Raw genomic sequence first — 9,476 nt, 5'->3', positions numbered from 1 at the left:
TTGGGGGGGAGAGAGGAGAGTGGGGGGGAGAGAGGAGAGTGGGGGGGAGAGAGGAAAGAGGGGGGGAGAGAGGAGAGGGGAGAGAGGAGAGGGGGAGAGAGGAGAGAGGGGAGAGAGGAGAGAGGGGGGAGAGAGAAGAGAGGGGGGGAGAGAGGAGAGAGGGGGGGAGAGAGGAGAGAGGGGGGGGAGAGGAGGGGGGAGGGGATGGGGGGAGGGGAGAGGATAGATAGATACTGTACCATTAGTAAGTGAAATATTTATTTAGAATAGTAGGTGGATTTGCAGACAACTAATCACCTTTGTGTTAGGTGCCTGCTGTTAGAGCTTTTGGAATATTAGCCAGAGTATAATCTACCTCTATTATGGAGACAGAATATTGGTATGTGCTTATCCAGTTAAGGATATACACCTTATGGAGCCACAATGTTAATGTGACTCATTCAGATGAGGATATTGGAGTGGGGATCCAAATAATGCACAACAAATAATGTTTATTAAACTGACTGTAGCAAGTGACGCATTTGCGCTCACATTTCCTCCTTTACCACCATTTGGGGCTCCAAACAATCCTTCCACGTGAAGCACTCTTCACTTGTGAATCTGCAGGGGTTATCTACTGTATCCAGTGCTCCCATTGTGGCCTCCTCTATAACAAAGAGACTGGACATAGACTGGGAGACCGTTTCAATGAGCACTTTTGCTCTGTCTACTGAACTTTCAAGGACCTTCCAGTGACCAAAAATTTTAATTCCATATTCCATTCCCACACTGACATATTTATCCATGGCCTCGTGCCCTGCCCAACCGAGGATGCCTGCAAAATGGAGGAACACCACCCAATATTCTGTCTAGGTACTCTCCAACCAGATGCCATTAACATCGACCTCTCCAGCTTCCATTTGAAACCTCCCTCCGGAATTTCTCTTTTTCTATCCCTCTGTCTCCTTTCCTCCCAGCTCCCTTCCCCTTTCCTCCAGCTCCCTTCCCCTTTCCTCCAGCTCCCTTCCCCTTTCCTCCCTGCCCCTTTCCTCCCTGCCCCTTTCCTCCCTGCCCCTTTCCTCCCTGCCCCTTTCCTCCCTGCCCCTTTCCTCCCTGCCCCTTTCCTCCCTGCCCCATTCCTCCTGCCCCTTTCCTCCCTGCCCCTTTCCTCCCTGCCCCTTTCCTCCCTGCCCCTTTCCTCCCTGCCCCTTTCCTCCCTGCCCCTTTCCTCCCTGCCCCTTTCCTCCCTGCCCCTTTCCTCCCTGCCCTTTTCCTCCCTGCCCCTTTCCTCCCTGCCCCTTTCCTCCCTGCCCTTTTCCTCCCTTCCCCTCTCCATTCAGAGAGCCATCCCCTTCCCCCTTTCCTTTCTTTTTCACTCTGTTTACTGAGTTATATCAAAAATGTATACAAGGGAGAGTTACATTACATTCTTGCATTTAAAAGTTTATAAGAAAATCAACATATTAGCATTAAAAATATATATATATGTATATTGACAATAAATTTATTTTCTGCTTGTAAAACCAAAAGAAAAAAGGAGAGAGAATTTTTTTTATTACAAAATCCCCTCCAACTAATCTAAAAATAAAAGAAAGAGGGACTGGGCAGTCCATTCTGAACGTAGAAAACCAAAAGGTTTCTTGGTTAAAATCAAATTTGCCATAAGGAACTAGAAGAGAATCTAGTATAAAATTATAATTCTTAAACTATATGGAAATATTGAATAAACTGTTGCCAAACTTCTTCAAATTTAAAAAGATGTATCAAATGTTTGACTCCTAATTTTCTCCTAACTTCAACATAACATGACAGCAGAGAGCTATTGAAGGTGGGTTAAGATCCTTTCATTTAAGTAATATGGCTTTTCTAGCCAATAATGCTGAAAAGGCAATTATTTGCTATGCGGAAACAGGCATTTCAAAAATAGCTGTTAATAGATTTGATTGTAATTCTAATTAATCCTAGAACTTTTGTTAGAGTTTCAAATAAATTATCTAGTTTTGAACATGACCAGAACATAGGAGTTAAAGTGGCTACCTCAACTTTGCACCTATCACAAGTAGGGTTTACATTGGGAAAAATACAGACCAACTTATCTTTAGACGCATGTGCCCTATGTACCACCTTGAAATGAATGATGGGTACAAATTAATGAAGTATTTACTAGGCGAAAAATATGATCCCATTGATCATCTGGAAGCAATTCTTGGAATTCCAATACCCAAGCACCTTTAATTTTGTTATTGGATATCGGTTGCAAGTTAAGTAACCAATTACTTATTGTAGCTGTTAACCCTATTTGAAGTGGATACACCTGAAAAAGGGTGTCTATCATATTAGATGGGTAAGCAGAAGGATAATTTGGAAGTAATTTACACAGAAAGTCTGTGTAAATTACAGGTATTTGCAAATACCTGTACCTAAAAATTGTGCCTCGCTCAAATCATATTTGTCTGCTGATTGAAGCATATTAAACAGTCTCCTGCAAATAGGTCTGAAAAGGTTATTACTCCTTTAGTTTTCCATATTTAAAACATTTGATAAATCAATGATACTGTAAAAAAGAAATTAAGATGTAGTTTACTAGATAAAGCAAAATTATTAAACTAAAAAAATTTTTAAAACTGAAACCAAATCCTTATTGTATACTTAAGAACTGGGTTAAGATGTTGTCTATTAATTTTGAATAATGCAAAGGGTAGAGGAGCTCCAGCAATGAGGCCAACGTGTACCCCCTAACTGAATTCCTCTTCAAATCTACTCATAAAGGACATTCATATACATCTGGATAATAAATCCAAAAGGTAATATATTGAATATTAATAGCCCAATAATAAAATCTAAAATTAGGGAGAGCAAATCCTCCGTTTTTTTTGTTTCTGCAATAAAAGTTTGCTCAATCTAGGATTTTTATTATTCCAAATATAAGAAGATATCTTACAGTATATCTTACCATAAAAAAATTTTGGGGATAAAGGAAGGTATTCTTGAAAAGTGTATAAAAACGCTGGTAAAATTATCGTTTTAATTGCGTTAATATGACCAACTAATAATAGCGCTATTGGAGACCATCTGGAAAGCATTTGTTTTGTATATTCTATCGAGGGAGATAATTATATTTATACAGATCTTTAAAATTCCTTGTAATTTTAATCCCCGAATAATTAAATTGGTTCTTAACAACTTTAAAGGGTATTTGATCATCTAAATACTCCTGATTATTAATAGGAAAAAGTTCACTCTTATAAAGATTTAATTTGTATCCTGAAAAAAATACTCAATTCAGAAAGTAGGGACACCATAAAAGGAATAGATTTCTTAGGGTCAGAAATATAAACTAATAAATTGTCCATGTATAATGAAACCTTGTGTATTGTATCACCCCCTTGAATGTCATTGGAGTCTCAAAGAGAACTAGCTAAAGAATACAGAGCCAAATTAAATAGCAAAAGACTAAGAGGACAAACCTGCCGAGTGCCCCTAAACAGCCTAAAATAGAGACTTTTGATTATTAATAATAAACTGCAGCCATTGGAACTTGATAAATCATTTTAATCCAAGAACTAAATCCCAGACCAAAATGAAATCATTTTAAGATTTCAAATAAGTAGGGCCCTTCCACTCTAACGAATGCTTTTGCAGCATCAGGGTATACAACACATTCAGGTTTTTTAGATGGAGAAGAGTAAGTAATATTAAATAATCTTTCAATATTAAAACGAGGATACTTATTCTTAAAGAACACGGTAGAATATTCTCTAGTCTGTTGGCTAAAGTGTTAGAAAGGATTTTGGGATGTACATTTAATGATGATATTGGCCAGTAGGAGGCAAAACCAGTTAGATCTTTATTTTTTTTAAGGAAACAATGAAATAGATGCCCTTTCCCCTTTCATCTCAGCTTTTTTCTCTTCTACCCTTCCATCTGTATTTACCCATGTCCTCTAACCTGTTGGTCTATTCTCCCCCATTTCTCTCTCCCATTTCTTCCCCCTCCACCTTTATATTCCCATTTTATGCTTTTTGCTCATAACACAACTTTTACTTCCTCTAGATGCTGCATGACCTGTGTTTCTTCAGCATATTTGTGTATTGCTGACATACCTATGATATAGCTTCAGTTTTCTGAGCCAATGCAGAAAGCCATACAACAGGCTATCATGCCATCCTCCGATGAGCTTTCAAGCGGATGGCATGATAGCCTGTTGTATGGCTTGTCTAATTAACAGTGAATGAGTACTGAAGAGGAGAATTAAAATAATGGTATAAAAACTATACATTTTTCATTTCATGATTGAGTATTGCATTGAAACAAATGACCAAACTTTTTTTCTTACCTGATGTTGTCATTCAAATATCAGTTAAAAACAGATTTAAATAATTTGTTCTTCTGAAAGATGTTGTAGTTTTTGCAGAGGTCTTACATTATCTAGTGCTTTTGCACAATGTTTTGTGAACATAGTAACGAGTAATTGACAACAAATTGTACTCAACTTTATGTGTGACCATAAGGTATAGGAGGAAAGTAGGCCATTCAGCCCATCACGTCTGCTCTACCATTTCATCATGAGCTGATCCATTCTCCCACTCAGCCCTACTCCCCTCTCTATTTCCCATAACCTTTGGTACCTTGATTATTCAGATACCTATCAATCTCTGCCTTAAATACACCCATCACCTTGACCTCCACAGCCGCCCGTGGTTGAAAATTCCAGAGGTTCACCACTCTCCAGCTAAAGAAATTCCTCCGCTTCTCATTTTAAATGAGTACCCTTCAGTCCTGTGCCACCTTGTCCGAGACTCCCCTATCATGAGAAACAACTTTGCCACATTTACTCTGTCCAGCCCTTTCAACATTTGAAATGCTTCTATGAGGTTCCCCTAATTCTTATGAAGTCCAAGAAGTACAGGCCAAGAGCTTTCAAATGTTCCTCATATTCCAATCCCTTCATTCCAGGGATCATTCTTGTAAATATTCCCTGAACCCTCTCCAGTGCTAGCACATCCTTTCTTAAATCAGGAGCCCAAACTGAACACTGTACTAGTGAGGCCTCACCAGTGCCTCATAATGCTTCAACATCACATCCCTACTCTTGTATCCTATTCCTGTAGATATGAATGCCAACATTGCATTAACCTGGAGGTTAACCTTTAATGTCAAGCCTTTAAATCAGTAATCTACTGCACCTTGCACTCTGCTCTTTTTGCTCATATATCTGCAATTTTCTATTCAAATACTTGTACCTTTTTATGGATCCATGCCCATCCTTTTTCAGACATGTTATTCCAAATCATGCTCCCTCCAGTTCTTCTGCCAATCTCTTTAAATTTGTTCTCTCTTATTAGAGGACATTCAGTCATTGGAAAGGGATTTTATTTATCAAAGCTGTTCTTAATTTTATTCCATTCTAACTAATTTTTTCTCGGGCCTCTCTATTTTACATTATAAGAGCTAGCTAATAGAGGGAGCACCAACCATGTTATGATACTTTGGTGGGATTTACAGTTAAAATGGAGCAAAGAATGTGCTGTGAAATGACAAGATATTTGAGTATAGCACAAACAGAAAAGAATACAAATAATTACTAGATTAGAAACATTCATTGGACGCTCAAATAATTATCATTTGAATTTTATCACTATTCATCAAGTCTATGTAATGATTCAGAGGGAATTCTAGTTTCTTTTGCCCAAGGAGAGCTCTGACTAGGCAGACAGCTTGATTTGGGGTGGGGGGGGGGGCGGGGGGGGAGGAAAGGGAAGAGAGGAATTTAAAATAAATATTTAGAGATACAGTATGGTAACAGGCCTTTCTGGCCCACACCACCTAGTTACTCTCATGTGACCAATTAATCTACTAATCCACACATCTTTGGAATATCAGAGGAAACCCACAAGGTCACAGGGAGAACATACAACCTCATTACAGACAGTGATAGATTTGAACCAAGATCACTGGCACTGCATTCGCATTGCACTAACTGCTGTGCTGCCAAGCCGCGCAATATTTAGTCCAGCTGCAGCTTTTTAAGGAACTGGATTTGCACTGGAGATACCCAGAGACATTTGACAAGGTTTGAACCAAAGTGCCTGAAGTGATGAATGGCCAGATGGGACAGAAACAGACCTTGGTGAGCTGAGAGTGGACCAAGAGTGCTCATGAGCCAACGGAATCATCAAACAGGCCAATTCCCTGAAAACGAAAGAAGCACAGCATACCTGGGGCTAAGACAGAGAGAGCTCTGTACCTGTAGTTTTATGGGGCTGCCACAGTGAGATACCCACTCTACTCTCTCTGGTCAACTCAAAGACCTCAATAATCTCCAGAAGAGTAAGGAAATTTCTAATGATCAAACAGAGTTTATTTAAAAATCATTATTTGCATACAAATATTCACAGATTAATGAATATAATATATTCTCCCTCAGCTAAGATTCTGGAATATTGTTGGATGCTGAGGAGGCATTTGACAGGGTGGAATGGCCTTATCTGTTTTAGGTTTTAGAGATATGTAATTTTGGCCCTGGTTTTATTTTGAATTGATATAAAATTGATCTATCACACTCCTGCATCTGTTGTTACTAACAATTGAAGGTCCTCCCTGTTCAGGTTCCAGCACAGAACTAGACAGGGCTGCCCTCTTATCCTCTTATTGTTTGATTTAGCTTTGGAACCTTTTGCAATAGTGTTTCGAGATTTTAATGATATTAGGGGAATTAATAGGGGAGCATAGTATCTTTATATGTGGATGATTTGTTGCTATATGTTTCAGATCCTGGGATATCTATTCCTTCTATGTTACCTTTGCTGTCGCAATTTTTTTGTCCATAAATTAACTCTTCATAAGAGTGAATTACTTCCCTGAATATTCAGTTACCTATTAATGAGCATATACCATTATCTAGGTTTTAAAATTCTTAAAAAAATAAAGATTTATACAAGTTATTTTTTTTTCTTTGATTGATCATGGTCCCCATTTTCATTAGTAAGTCATATTAATGCAATTAAGATGATGATTTTACCAAAATTTTTGTATTTATTTCAAACCATTCCAATTTTTATCCCAAAATCATATTTTGATATTATTACTTCCAAGTTATCTTCCTATATTTGGCAGAATTAAAATGCTAGGCTAAATAAAGCTCAATTACAGTAGTTGAAAAAGGATAGGGGTTTGGCGTTACCTAACCTTAGATTTTACTGTTGGGCAGTTAATATTCCATATATCATATTCTGGATTTAGAAATCTGATAAACTTAAATATCTGCCATGGGTAAATCTGGAATTGAAATCGATCGAGAAATTTTCCAAGGTTTCCCTATTGGGAGTTGCCCTTCCTTTTGCACTTACCAAGGTTAGTAAACTGATAACTAATCCTATTTCCAAGCACATATTATGGATATGGAGGTTTTTTGATTTTAAATAAAACTTTATTTGGTTTTATTTTAACTATGGTAACTTTTTTTCAGCCATCTGTGAATGACTGAACTTTTTCTTTTTGGAAGTTTAAGGGTATCAAATGTTTTAGGGATTTGTTCATGGAAGATCATCTTGTGTCCTTTGAACAAGTTTGAAAGAAATAGGGTCTGCTTAATTTGCATTTGTTTACATATTTTCAAATTAGACATTTTCTGAATGCTATGTTACCTAATTTTCCCCATCTCTATCAGTTGGATATGATTGATTCTGTTATACGTTTGAACCCCTCTCAGAAGGCTTTAATAGCAATCATATATGATACATTATTAAAATTGCAACCCGTCTTGACTGATAAATTTAAAAGGGCATGGGGCAGGAGATCCAAAAGTTTTTTTTTCCTGTAGAGATGTGGGAAAAGATTCTGAAACTAGTTAATACCTCATCAATGTGTGCTCCACACTCCCTTATTCAATTTAAGGTAGTATATAGGGTGCATACACCCAAGGACAAGCTTGCCCATATTTTTCCTAGTTTTAATCCAATCTGTGATAGGTGTAATTTGCAAGTGGCTTCATTGACCCATATGTTTTGAACTTGTCCAGTTTTGGAAAGATATTGGAAAGATATCTTTGGTTCTCTTTCAGTAATTCTCAAAATTGATTTACAACCAATCCCTTAACTGCTCTTTTTGTAGGAGCAGATGTAGATCATTGTTTGTCTTTTGTTCATCAGATGATAGTTTTTAACCACCCTGATGGCTAGGAGAGCAATTCTTCTTAAATGGAAGGACTCTGCCTACTATACTTCAGTGGTTTTCTCAAACCATGGCTTGTTTGAATTTAGAGAAAATTAGAAGTGCTACATTTGATTCTTTGATTAAATTTGAATAGAAATTTATACAATTTTACAATTTTTGCCCATTTATACAATTTTTCATATGTTCTAACTTTTTTTCTTCCTAATACCACTGAGGATAAGGCTTTTTATGTTTGATGAACGCTGATCCAAGGTTTTAATTTTTTTCTTTTAGATTAGTATAGGGGCTTTTACTATAAAGAGAATTTTTTCCTCTCTGATTGAGTATGGGCAGATGAAGACATTATTATTAGTTATTGACTGATGTATATTGTAATCTTTTCAATCATGTATCCTTATTCTCTCCATCCATTGTATGATTTATAGTGAAATCAATAAAACGATTGAAAAAGAAAGAAGAAAGAGTAAGGGAGCTCATGCAAACAAGTAACAAAAACTGAAAATGCTGGTGATAGCGAATCCAAATATTCATCCAAGATATTGACTTCCAAGAACTTAAATTTGCTCACCCTCTCCACCTCTGATTCCCCAATGATCACTGGATTGTATACCTCTGGTTTTCTTTTCCTTGTCAACAATCATCTCCTTAGTTTTGGTGACATGGATGCAAAGTCCACCCTATCACAGATTCAGTTTACCCTCTCCAGTTGCCTCTGCCCTGCTAATTAAAGCATGTTTGTTTTATCACTGATCCAGTTTTGATGAAATGTCAATCGATTTCCAAAAGTCTCTTTCAGGTCTTCCCTATTTACCGCTTAGAAATATTCACTTACAAAAAAAATTGGTCACAATTAATGACCTCATAATTAGCTGAAATGATGACCTCATAATTAGCTGCTATTGTTTAGGCCATTTTTAGATTCAGGCCCATTTGTCCCAAGATGCCCTTTATAGGGCATTGTAGCGAGGCTAAGAGAGTTTTTGTGATGGGTAGCTGGTGACCAGTGATACCTTTTAGGGATCAATTTTCTTACATTAATGTTGTAAATTTAAATATAGAAGGTATGATAGTAAGTTTGCAGGTGATATGAAAATTGGTTATGGTGTTGATACTGATATGAACTCATGATGCACATGGCAGGTGTGTGTCAACATGAATTGAACACTGGTCATATGGAAAACAAAATTGAAATAAATTGATCTTTTTCAAGCTGAAAGAACATAACAAATGGAGTGTTCCAAGGCCCTCAATTATTTATTATTTATATTAATTACCTGGAAGAGGGGAATGATGTGATGTCACAAAAGTAGATCAAGTTCAAG

General features: G+C 37.2%; 1 protein-coding gene across 1 annotated transcript in view; it reads right to left on the bottom strand.

Annotated features, from left to right (window-relative positions):
• gemin8 (gem (nuclear organelle) associated protein 8) overlaps window positions 1-8,962 on the bottom strand; it is a 200,646-nt gene extending 191,684 nt beyond the window's left edge. Inside the window, exon 1 of the mRNA XM_069889952.1 lies at window positions 8,723-8,962. The gene's annotated coding sequence lies outside the window, so the exon portion shown is untranslated. The remainder of the gene's footprint in view (window positions 1-8,722) is intronic.
• Window positions 8,963-9,476: the final 514 nt, after the last annotated feature.

The sequence above is a fragment of the Narcine bancroftii genome, chromosome 7 (genome assembly GCF_036971445.1).
Source record: "Narcine bancroftii isolate sNarBan1 chromosome 7, sNarBan1.hap1, whole genome shotgun sequence".
Taxonomy (NCBI): Eukaryota; Metazoa; Chordata; class Chondrichthyes; order Torpediniformes; family Narcinidae; genus Narcine; species Narcine bancroftii.
The sequence above is the reverse complement of the archived record's forward strand: the minus strand, read 5'-3'. Positions and strand labels throughout refer to the sequence as shown.